Source organism: Pseudophryne corroboree, unplaced genomic scaffold (assembly GCF_028390025.1).
Source record: "Pseudophryne corroboree isolate aPseCor3 unplaced genomic scaffold, aPseCor3.hap2 scaffold_516, whole genome shotgun sequence".
NCBI classification, from domain to species: domain Eukaryota; kingdom Metazoa; phylum Chordata; class Amphibia; order Anura; family Myobatrachidae; genus Pseudophryne; species Pseudophryne corroboree.
In genome coordinates this window covers 421,446-434,526 of record NW_026970119.1, presented here as the reverse complement: position 1 = coordinate 434,526, position 13,081 = coordinate 421,446, and the positions used below count along the sequence as shown (strand labels likewise).

Below are 13,081 nucleotides of genomic sequence, written 5' to 3'. Positions count from 1 at the left end.
GAGATAGTAGTATACTCGTAACAACTAGTATGACGACGGTATAAAGAACGAAAAAAAAACCACGGTTAGGTGGTATATATTATAATACAATTATGGATGGACGGACTGCCTGCCGAGTTCCGACACAGAGGTAGCCACAGCCGTGAACTACCGCACTGTACACTGGTTGATAAAGAGATAGTAGTATACTCGTAACAACTAGTATGACGACGGTATAAAGAACGAAAAAAAAACCACGGTTAGGTGGTATATATTATAATACAATTATGGATGGACGGACTGCCTGCCGAGTTCCGACACAGAGGTAGCCACAGCCGTGAACTACCGCACTGTACACTGGTTGATAAAGAGATAGTAGTATACTCGTAACAACTAGTATGACTATGACGACGGTATAAAGAAAGAAAAAAAAAACCACGGTTAGGTGGTATATAATACAATTATGGATGGACGGACTGCCTGCCGAGTGCCGACACAGAGGTAGCCACAGCCGTGAACTACCGCACTGTACTGTGTCTGCTGCTAATATAGACTGGTTGATAAAGAGATAGTATACAATACTACTAATATACTGGTGGTCAGGCACTGGTCACCACTAGTCACACTGGCAGTGGCACTCCTGCAGCAAAAGTGTGCACTGTTTAATTTTAATATAATATTATTTATCATGTACTCCTGGCTCCTGCTATAACAACCTGCAGTGCTCCCCAGTCTCCCCCACAATTATAAGCTTTATATACAATACATTGATGTGCAGCACACTTGGCTGAGCAGTGCACACAGACTGAGTCACTGTGTGACTGTGTATCGTTTTTTTCAGGCAGAGAACGGATATATTAAATAAAACAAACAACTGCACTGTCTCTGGTGGTCACTGGTCACTGTGGTCGTCAGTCACTAAACTCTGTCTGCACTCTGCACTCTCTTCTAATCTACAGTATCACAGCAATCTCTCTCTCTCTCTCTCTTCTAAATCTAATCTAAATGGAGAGGACGCCAGCCACGTCCTCTCCCTATCAATCTCAATGCACGTGTGAAAATGGCGGCGACGCGCGGCTCCTTATATAGAATCCGAGTCTCGCGAGAATCCGACAGCGTCATGATGACGTTCGGGCGCGCTCGGGTTAACCGAGCAAGGCGGGAAGATCCGAGTCGCTCGGACCCGTGAAAAAAAAAGTGAAGTTCGTGCGGGTTCGGATTCAAAGAAACCGAACCCGCTCATCTCTAGAATATAGGCATCAGGGATGTACTAGCAGGTATATAGAGGTCAGTGTACTGTATAGAGGGGTCAGTAATGCAGTGATGGTTATAGAAAGGTCAGTGATGTAGTGTAGGGTATAGAGGGGTCAGTTATGTAGTGTGGGGTAAAGAGGGGTCAGTAAAGATACTAAGCTGAAGTACTTAGAACACTTCTTGAATTAAGACACAACCTGCAAGAAAAAGTATGCAATATGGGTGAAAAGGCAAATGTCAGAGGTCTGATACAAGTAACCAGCTCCACACCTTGCACCACATAGCGTTATGTTAAACTGGGATATGTTCTTTTTTGGTGTGTGTGTATGTGTGTGGGGGGGGGGGGGGGTGCCAAAGGAAATTTTTGCCATTGGCTCCTTTGGTCTAGAACCAGCCCTGATCACAAAATATTTTTGTCTAAGCAGACTGGACATTGATCAGCGTTGGCTCATTCTCAGCCCCCCGCCCAGCCTCTGCTGCCAACAGACTGCTATTAGCTAGTTAACCTTCTGCCTTCCCTATCTATGACACAGACTGCTGCTAATGCTACCAGACTGTTCCCAGTGGCTTCACACCAACAGTGAATCCCAGCCGATGATGTAGGGCAGCGTGTGGGGGAGGGGGTCAGTTGCTGTGGCTCCAACATGGTAACCGCCAATGGACTGCAATGCTTTATCGAAAGGGGGGGCGCCAGTCCCTTACTTTGCCAGGGGCGCTTGGACCCCTAGCTACACCTCTGTTGACCCTAACCGATACCCCTAAACTAACCATAATTCCTGCAGTAAAAAATCCATGTTTCTATGTATATAGGGGGTCATTCCGAGTTGATCGCATGCTGCCGTTGTTCGCTGCGTAGCAATCAGTTGAAAAAAAATGGCTAATCTGTGCATGCGCATGCTCCGTAATGTGCATGCGCATCGTACGGGTACAAAGTCCATTGTGGTTTTGCACTAGTTCTAGCGATTATTCCAATCACAGAACAGGCCACAAGGAGATTGACAGAAAGAGGGCGTTTCTGGGTGGCAACTGACCGTTTTCAGGGAGTGCTTGGAAAAATGCAGGCGTGGCAGAAGAAATGCAGACGTGGCTGGGCATTCGCTGGATGGGTGTGTGACATCAAAAGCCGTCCCTCGGTTGTTAGAATCAACGCACACGAAGTGTAACTACAGTGCTGGTCTTATTTTGAAACGATTTTGCAGGCGCTCTGCTGCTCAAGTGTTCGCACTTCTCCAAAGTGAATATACACTCTCCAGTGGGCAGCGACAATGCGTTTGCATGGCTGCTAAAAACTGCTAGCGAGCAATCAACTCAGAATGACCCCCATAGTGTATTGCAAGAAAATATCTGTAAATCCAATGGTACCGTAAGTGCGGTATATACTCACACTTCTTTGCGGGGTGAGAACATCTCCCCTAAGTGAAGTCAGCCCTATGAATAGAGTTTGTGTGATCCCTGTGCAGCAGTCACAGAAAGGGTTCATCTCTGCAGTTTGTCACTCAAATTACATTGCTGCATTTTTTTCTAGAAGTGGATCTGAGAGCTGTTACCCGCAGACCAGCTACAATAATTATCCTGGGTACTCACTAGACCAGTGGTTCTCAAACTGCACCCTGGGGTGCCTCAGGACACTTGCAGGGGTGCCTTGGATTGGTGGTCCAGGACCAATTCAAAATATTTATAGTTAGTGTTATAGGCAAAACCAGTGCTGTTGGCTGGCAATCATAACATATGTGCACAAGCAGAAGCAAATCCTGTCCCCTACCAAAGGGCCAGTGCTAGGGTGTTTGGCGCCTCCCTGCAAACTATTAATTTGGGCCCTCTCTCCAATACTTAATAAAGGGACAGTGCGCTCCTTAAAAAAAGAAGGTGTGGTATCACAAGGAAGGGGCATGGCCACACAATAGCACCCCAAATCAAAATACGCCACACAGTAGCACTATCTTATTGTCATTACACCGCATGTAATAATAATAATAATAATACCCACAGTCGCAGTGCCCTTTATACACATAACCACCATATCAGTGCAGCTTACACACATAATGCCAACAGTAGCAGTGCCCCTTCTACACATGCCCACGGTGGCAATCCTTTACATGGCAAATATCAACCTGGTTTTGCCATGTAAAGGATTGCCACTTTAAAAACAAACAATCAAACAAAACAAAAAAAAAAACAACAGGAAAAAAACACAAAATCTCTCACTTTCTGATTCTCACACCCTATTACATTCCTCTCTATATATTTAAATGTTTCTATTACTGTATGTTCCCTCTTCCCTTCTCCAAACTATACACATCAACATTTTTTAGTATTTCCAGGTAAGTTTTGTGATGTAGGCCATGCACAATTTTAGTTGCCCTAATGTATTTACAGCCTTCTGGAGATATGGCTTCTGGAACTGAACACAGGATTCTAAATGTGGCTGTACCAAGGACCTATACAGTGGCATTACAGGTTGAGTATCCCTTATCCAAAATGCTTGGGACCAGAGGAATTTTGGATATCGGATTTTTCTGTATTTTGGAATAATTGCATACCATAACGAGATATTATGGTGATGGGACCTAAATCTAAGCACAGAAGGCATTTATGTTTCATATACACCTTATACACACAGCCTGAAGGTCATTTTAGCCAATATTTTTTATAACTTTGTGCATTAAACAAAGTGTGTGTACATTCACAGAATTCATTTATGTTTCATATACACCTTATACACAGTCTGAAGTTCATTTAATACAATATTTTTAATAACTTTGAGTATTAAACAAAGTTTGTGTACACTGAGCCATCAAAACACAAAGGTTTCACTATCTCAGTCTCACTCAAAAAAGTCCGTATTTCGGAATATTCCGTATTTCGGAATATTTGGATATGGGATACTCAACCTGTATTACTTTTTTCTGCTACTGGTTCTTTAACCTATGCAAACAAGCATCTGACTTGCCTTTCCTATTGCTTTGTTACATTGCTTACCTGAAATAGTAATACTTAGATAGCTTTCCTCTTGCCATTATAATGCCCTTAATATTATAGTTAGCCTTTGCATTTTTGAGACGTGTATGATTTTGCATTTTTTGGCATTAAATGTTGCCATGTTCTTGACCATTCCTCTAGTCCAGGGGCGGAACTGCCAGAGACAACGGAGTCAGTTGCCGCCGGGCTCCAGCCCTAAAGGGGCTTCCTCCATTGCCCTCCGGCTGTTACGTGCCCTTCCTACTAAATAGACAAAGGCGCTACCAGCAGGGTCTCGCAGTTTGTACATTCCATGCCGTAACACCCTTCTTTCCACCTTCACAATGAAGCTATTGGTACTTTGCAAAAAAAAAAATTATTAGCATTGCAACTCAGCATATCAATGCAGTGTGCAGCCACACACTCCATATATCTGCTCAGCCACAAAGCTGATTATTTCTTCACAAAGTACAAGGTGAGCTCCAAATAGAATTCTCTAGCTTAGATTATACCTTTCTATGCAAGGGTAAATAGCTCAATTGTTTGACTGCAATGCCACAGGAAATGGTTTGGATCCAAGACAGTGTGACTGAATAATAAAGAAACCTTAAGATGAGTTCATGAATGTTGTATAAGTATTAGTGAGAGAAGGGGTCAGGAGCATGCTAGGCTGCAAAAAATAAGGTAGGCTGCAAGTGAAAGTAATGATCTCCTATATATTTTCCCAGATCTGTCACTCTGTGTGGCTAACTCTGGGGGAAGTCACAGCAATGGGCGGAGACGGCAACTGCAGGACGATACACCAGTGCCAGCAGCAGACCGTAACAAAGTGACAGATCAGGGAGAATATATAGGAGGTAGGGAGGTGGCCATGGTACATGGCTGGCCAAGGGACACTAGCTCATGTACCCCTTTGCCACTGAGGCTGGCCACCAAGGATGGACCTGTCACCAGTGCACATGCAATAACCTCTTCTGCTGCCCTCTTTGCAACTCAGATTGCCCAGTGCTCCCCTTCGCTAACAGTCCACAAAGTTTCCCCATCTCACGATCTGCCTCCTCACCCCCACTTTCATCTCTACAGCACACGTGCATATCATACAAGATCCCATCATGCGTACGTAGGTCTGAAATGCAAGAGGGAGGTTGGGGGGAGATTGGCATGCGCCAGCAACACCACACAGCTCACTGTGACCACAGTGGAGAGGCGCTGCAACAGGACAATACACCAACTTCGGAGCAAGGAACTGCGTCGGTCAGGAGGAGAACTATTTCAATAGCATAAAAAGGTTAATGCGTCCCACCCTATGGACACCAGACTCATCAAGTCACTGTTGCCAGAGTCTCATACAATGACTCTGAACCTCTAAGCACACTATTTGACTGTCCACACCCTGCTGTGCCTATTAACCATCTCCTCCACCACCCTCAACACTGACCCACACATCATTCACCCACAAAGATACAATAAAGGTAGTTTGGATAAATTAGCTAAATGAAATGGATTTAACCAATTTATCTAAATGACCATTTTTGGATGTTTTCCAGTGTTTGTGAACAAATGGTCAATTGTAATTTGCTGCCACATATTAGCATAATTTTGTTTCAACTAGAAAAAAAAATTGGACAGATAATCTAAGTGTGGATCCAGTTTAAAGGTCCGTATTCACGGCCCGATTTTGGGGAGAGATGTGTGCTGAGCGAACTGCTCAGCACACATCTCTCCCCCCGCTCAGCACAGCGTGATGTGTGCTGAACGTACGGGGGGTGGGGGTGGCGCTCATTTCACCCCCTGTGTAGGGCATTCTGTGTGTATCCAGCTTAACAGGTGTGAGCATCATACAACTACTGACTTGCGAGTAACTATACAGCAGCTCCATACCTTGTGACTTGAAGAAACACCAGTTAACCCCGGGAATGCTGCAGTCAAAGCAACAATTCCTCTTCTTCAATTACCATTTTAATAATAGGGTAAAGAAAATGAAGTGGATTTTTGAAAGAAAATAATACTGTCAATATACTATTAAAACAAATTAAAATGGTAAAAGTTATTGTACTTTAAGTAAAAATAAAAGAGACAAAATATCAATCCCAGTTTTGGATTACTTTAATTAACAAAAAAAATGCATATAGCAGAGGATAGTTTCAATCTGCCTACCTCTGGGTTATGGGCCCAGCATGCTTCCATTGCAGTACTCTGCTGCACATGTAAGTGCAAGAGATCCTGAAGCACTCACTCATCATGGGAAAGTACCAATGTGTTTCTTCGTTGGTTGATGGAAGAAACATCTTACAAAAACTCTCCAGATTATTGACTTTTTAAAGTTTTTCTAGGAAACGTTTTAGATGAATGCTTATTAGCCTTTGTCAGTATGGACTTTTGCAAAGTGTCTCTGTGGCGCAATCGGTTAGTGTGTTTGGCTATTAACCAAAAGGTTGGTGGTTCAATCCCACCCAGGGACGTAATTAACCTTGTGATCAGATTTTGGTGATATTTAAGTAGACAAGTCAAAATTTCAAACCTCCTCTTATGGTGTAGGGTACATGGCCTTCTCTGATGTAATCAGAGTTAGATTTGATTCAGTGATTTTATAAAAAACAGCTAGGAAGCACAATTTAGCAGTGGGTTGCAGAGAAAAAAAATATGCTGGCAGAAAAATCCAATCGAGTGATTAAACAGCTCTTCATTTTCTGGCTTTATTTTTATGCTAACAAATTTGTTCTCTGAAAAGTGTCCACAAAGCCAAGTCTCTGATTAACACCTTTGTAAGGATGGTTTTTCACCTATTACTAAATTAAACTTGCTTCATTGGAAAGGCAGCAAGATGCATCCTCATTTCAATGTCTACTGAAATAATACAAGTTGACACCAGGAAACATTAACGCCACTGCATCCTTGCTGCTTTCTCATGTGGAAGTCTGTTTAATGTGAAAACAAATGTGTGTGTTTTTTTCAACCTGGAAGCCCAACATCGATTAAGATCGATCTTAAATAGACCCCTGGGTTTTAAGGATAACCATGGTTGAGTCCAATGGTTAATTCACATTGACCGAAGTTCTAATTAAGTCACCTGTGCTCAAGCATGATATCCTTAAAATCTGGATTGCAATGACAGCATTTTGGAACTATGCCTAAGGGTTTAATTTTTACATTTATCCACTGACAATAAATCTACCTACAATATCCCTGTAACTGTTATGATTACAGTGTTTCACTAAATAATTTAATTTGCTGAACCTTCTGTAAAAAGAAATATTAAGCTGCTGTAATTCCCAGATGCAGCAAATTTGTTAGCTAGTGGGCAAAACCATGTGCACTGCAGGGATGGGGGGGGGGGGGGCAGATATAACATTTGCAGAGAGATTTAGGTGGGTTATATTGTTTGTGTGCAGGGTAAATACTGGCTGTTTTGTTTTTACACTGCAATTTAGATTTCAGTTTGAACACACCGCACCAAAATCTAACTCTCTCTGCACATATTATACACCCCCCCCCCCCCCCCCTGCAGTGTACATGGTTTTAGCTAATAAATTTGCTGCTGTGATCAGATCTGAGTTAAGCCCTATGTATTTGGCACTGGCAAAGGGTTAGAGGCCTTGCTGTAGAGCTCACACCTTTCTTTTCATGCATTGTAATATTTCCTATGTCCTGATGTTGTGCTCTCTGCTCCATCCAAGTAAACAGCAATGTAGCATGGCTATCAAAGAGCGTGAAGATTGCAGATTTCCTGGGATTAATGCTAAGGAATGCTATTCCAGAGGCTGCTGCTTTAATTCAAGTGTCACTGGGGTTAAATGGTGTTTTTACCTTAAAAACACAGGTAGAGTATATAGTACAGTGGTAAAGTGGGAGCATGTAGTGCTATTGATTACAGATTTGATGGAGCTTAAACATGGATAAGGTCCATGGCTCTAAGAGTTTATCTTGTGTATCCTTTATTCTTAGTCATGGTCAGATAAGATTAGAAAATACCATTTAAGTGGAAATTTCCTGTTAGCTGTTTTTCAGTTTGCTCAACTGTCTGATTTACTGGTCCTAAAAAAGGACCAAAGGAGCTAAATTGCCCTGTGATCTAGCTAAATTGCCCCAGTTAAAAAAAAAAAAAACTAAGCTGCTGTAATTCCTGGATGTTTCCTTACTGCATCAACAGGAAGTGACAAGAAACAATGTAATGTGGAACCGTACAGCAGAAGGGATTGCGGCTACCCCACAATAAGTGCAGCGGAATGTAAGAAGAGGCATATACAGTGTGGTGTGGCTGTAGATGAGCTTAGTGGTTTCTGTTAGAGTTCTTCTACTTCTAACTACTCGTACATAAATGAGTAAGCCGCCGATTTATTAAACCTGGTGAAATGATAATTTGCATGGTGATAAAGTACCAGCCAATCCGCTCCTAATTGCCATGTCACAGGCTGGGTTTGAAAAATGACAGTTAGGAGCTGACTGGCTGGTACTTTATCACCTTGCAGTTTATCAGTTCACCAGGCTTAATAGATCTGCCCCAATGTTTCAAAATGGAATGCATCAAGAGAACGGTGTTGGTAGTATAAAACTACCTACAGCACCTGGTATTCCCAGGTGGTCTCACATCCAAGAACAAACCAGGCCTAAAATCAGGTGATATTGGGCATATACAGTGTGGTGTGGCTGTAGATGAGCTTAGTGGTTTCTGTTAGAGTTCTTCTACTTCTAACTACTCGTACATAAATGAGTAAGCAGCCGATTTATTAAACCTGGTGAAATGATAATTTGCATGGTGATAAAGTACCAGCCAATCAGCTCCTAATTGCCATGTCACAGGCTGGGTTTGAAAAATGACAGTTAGGAGCTGACTGGCTGGTACTTTATCACCTTGCACTTTATCAGTTCACCAGGCTTAATAGATCTGCCCCAATGTTTCAAAATGGAATGCATCAAGAGAACGGTGTTAGTATTGTAAAAATACACACAGCTCCTGGTATTTCCTTGTGGTCTCCCATCCAAGTACTAAAACCAGGACCAACACTGCTCAGCTTCCATGATCAGGAGAGATTGGGCAAATCCAGTGTGCTGTGGCTGTAGATGAGCTGGTGGTTTCTGTTACAGCTCTTCTACTTCTAACTTCTGGTACATAAAAGAATACATGTAAAAATTAAATGTACCAAGAAAATGGTGTTGGTAGTTTAAAAACACCTAAAGAATCTGATACTACCAAGCAGTCTCCCATCCATGTATTAACAAAGTCCAATACTGCTTTGCTTCAAAAATCAAATGAGATTGGGCATATCCAGTGTGGTGTGGCTTTAGATAAGCTTTGTGGTTTCTGTTAGAGCTCTTCTACTTCTAACTACTGGTACATTAATGAATATGTATAAGGTTGTAGTTTATCCAATATGCCTTTACTACCTTACCTTTCAACCCCCCCTCCCTCCCCTCTTCTCCTTATAGCTTCCTTAGTTCTCTCCTCCTCGTGTGTGCGTTATTTGTTTTCTCATACGTCCTAGAGGATGCTGGGGTCACATTAAGAACCATGGGGTATAGACGGGATCCGCAGGAGACATGGGCACTTTAAGACTTTCAAAGGGTGTGAACTGTCTCCTCCCTCTATGCCCCTCCTCCAGACTCCAGTTTTAGTATTGTGCGCAGTGATACTGGATGCACTACAGGGGAGCTCTACTGAGTTTCTCTGAAAAGACTTGTTAGTTTTTTTTATTTTCAGGGAGGCTGCTGGCAACAGTCTCCCTGCTTCGTGGGACTTAGGGGAGAGAAGTATGACCAACTTCTAGTGAGTTCAATGGCTCTGCTTCAGGCTGACAGGACACCATTAGCTCCTGAGGGTGCTGATCGCTGGGTACGCCTAGATGCACACTCCCGCAGCCTGCCGTCACCCCCTTACAGAGCCAGAAGACAGGTGAGTAGCAGAAGAACAGAAGACTTCTTCTTCAGTGACGGCATTCTGAGGTACCGAGCAGCGAGCGGAACGCTGCGCGCCATGCTCCCACACAAACACAGGCACTGCAGGGTGCAGGGCACGGGGGGGGGGGGGGGGGCACCCTGGGCAGCATAAATTCCTCACAAAAGGCTGGAAAAAGTGGACATTAGTGCCTGGGCACTGTCCTTACCCCGCTAGCGTAATTAATTATTTCTGAGCGGGACAGATACGCGCCATTACAGCGGCGGGGCTTCTTCCTCACCTCACCAGAACATCTTTAGAGCATTACAAGTCTATCACTATAGAGTTTATTATTTCCCAGACTGTGTACTTTTGGCGCTGGATTGTGAGCTGAAAAATCCTCTGTGTCCCTCTGACAGATTTACTGACGGTCTGTCCCCCATAAGCCGGTGTGTCTGTGGGTACTTGGTATATGTGTGTCAACATGTCGGTGGCTGAATGTTTTTCCCAAGAGGAAACTATATTAGGAATGCAGACATATGATGGTGGCCCTGTTGGCACCACCAATAACTGACTGGGTAAATGTTTCAGTAATATCAGAGTAAGGTTGGATAAATCTGTGTCCCAGACACAGACGTAGAGAATAGATGTGATATTCATGGCTATGTTTCTTTTCCCTCAGGCCCCGCTGGGTCGCAAAAATGTTATTTTGCCCAGTTACTACACACTGATACTGACACGGATACTGATACTTATGTCGACCATAATGTTTCCTGATTAGATCCAATATTGGCAAGGAGCATTCAGTACATGATTGTGGATATTAAGGACATATTAAAATCACTGAAGACCCTGCTGTTCCTGACAAAGGGGTCTATATGTATGTATATATAGATATATAATGAAAGCTGATGTAACGTTCCTCCATCTCTGTTTGAGAAAGTCTGGGCCAGCTCGACAAGATGGTTTCAAATCCCCAAAAGGATTCTGGTTGTTTATTCATTTCCCGCCGCGGACAGAATAAAGTGGGAGTCACCCCCTGTTCTGCACGGGGCCCTGTCACAAATCCAGCGGATCGTATGCAGGAAGCTACATTATTTCTAGTTATGTAACCACGGATACATTACTTAGACCTGCCATTACATGTGCATGGGTGAGTAGTAGTATTCAAGAATTGGTCGAATACCTTGTCATCCGATATAGATACCCTGGAGAGATGGGATACTCCTTACGTTGTATCATATCAAGGACACTGCAGCATACTTACGTGAGACTGCAAGGGATATAGGACTCTTGAGTTCACGGGCCAATTTCATGGCAGTGTCGGATAGGAGGGCATTGTGGATTCACCAAGAGAATGCTGATGCTGACTCCAAGAAGAAAGGGAGTCTCTTCCCTATGAAGGTGAAGCCTTGTTTGGTGACTGCCTAGTTAATTTGATCTCGGCAGCTCCCGCAGGTAAGTCAACCTTCTTGCCCTATGTTCCCTCCCAACGGATGAAGACGCATCATTATCTGATGCAGTCATTTCGGCCCAATAGATATGCAAGAAGTTAAGATTCCCCTTTCTTTGCAGGTAGAGGAAGGAGAAGAGAGAAGAGGTCTGCATCCTCTTCAAGATCGCAGGAGCAGAGATCATCCTCTGCTTCTGCCAAATCCACTGCATGACGCTGGGGCTCTCTTGCAGGAGCCCGCACCAGTGGGGGCACGTCTAAAACTCTTCAGTCAGTTCTGGATTCATTCGGACATGGACTCGTGTGTTTTACAAATAGTGTCCCAAGGGTACAAACTGGGGTTTCAAGATGTTCCCCCTCACCGATTGTTCAAACATTAAGTTACTGTGCTATTCCTGGGTTATATAGCGCTGGGGTATGTGCTGGCATACTCTCTCTCTGTCTCTCCAAAGGGCCTTGTGGGGGAAATGTCTTCAGTAAAAGTATTCCCTGTGTGTGTGGTGTGTCGGTACGCGTGTGTCGACATGTCTGAGGAAGAAGGCTATATTAGAGAGGAGCGGGAGCAAATGAACGTGGTGTCTCCGCCGACACCTGATTGGATGGATATGTGGAATGTTTTAAATGCTAGTGTAAACTCATTGCACAAAAGATTAGACAAGGCAGAAGCTTTGGGACAGTCAGGGTCTCAACCAATGCCTAATCCTATGTCGCAGGGACTGTCAGGGTCTCATAAGCGCCCACTATCCAGATGTTGACACAGATACCGACACGGATTCTGACTCCAGTGTCGATTACGATGATGCAAAGTTACAGCCAAAATTGGCAAAATACATTTGATATATGATTATGGCAATAAAAGATGTTTTGCACATCACAGAGGAGCCCCCTATCCCTGACAAGAGGGTACATATGTACAAGGGAAAGAAGCCTGAGGTAACCTTTCCCCCCTCACACGAGCTGAACGAGTTATGTGAAAAAGCTTGGGAATCTCCTGCAGATTTCCAAAAGGATTCCCCTTTCCCATCAACGGATAGGTTACGATGGGAATCCTCCCCTTGGGTGGACAAAGCATTAACACGCTTATCCAAGAAGGTAGCCCTCCCGTCCCAGGATACGGCTACCCTCAAAGAGTCTGCTGACCGCAAACAGGAGATTACCCTGAAGTCCATTTATACACATTCAGGTACCTTACTCAGACAGGCAATTGCGTCGGCCTGGGTGTGTAGTGCTGTAGCGGCATGGACGGATACCCTAGATAAGGCTACTATTTTATTGCCCCTGGGGCATATAAGAGATGCTGTCCTATATATGTGTGTATGCAAACTACAGGTGGTGCTGCAGGGCTCACACCCTTTAACTTGTCTTGTAGAGCAACTCTGGAGCTGTTACTGGGTCCAGCTGCTGCAAGAAATCAGCTTGAATGCTTCAGGGGCTTGGGCATGGCCAACATGAGCCCCACACTGATGGGGGTGTATAAAGCGATCTAGGGGTCATCCAAGCGCAACCCCACAAAGGCCGCCATGCCCTGCGTGACCATTTTCTCTTTTCATATGCAGACGAGGGTT

The 13,081-nt window shown here is 43.9% G+C and overlaps 1 non-coding gene across 1 annotated transcript; it reads left to right on the top strand.

Moving 5' to 3' along the window:
• Positions 1-6,579: 6,579 nt before the first annotated feature.
• Positions 6,580-6,653, top strand: TRNAN-AUU (transfer RNA asparagine (anticodon AUU)). The gene has a single exon. It is a non-coding gene; the product is annotated as a tRNA-Asn (tRNA).
• Positions 6,654-13,081: the final 6,428 nt, after the last annotated feature.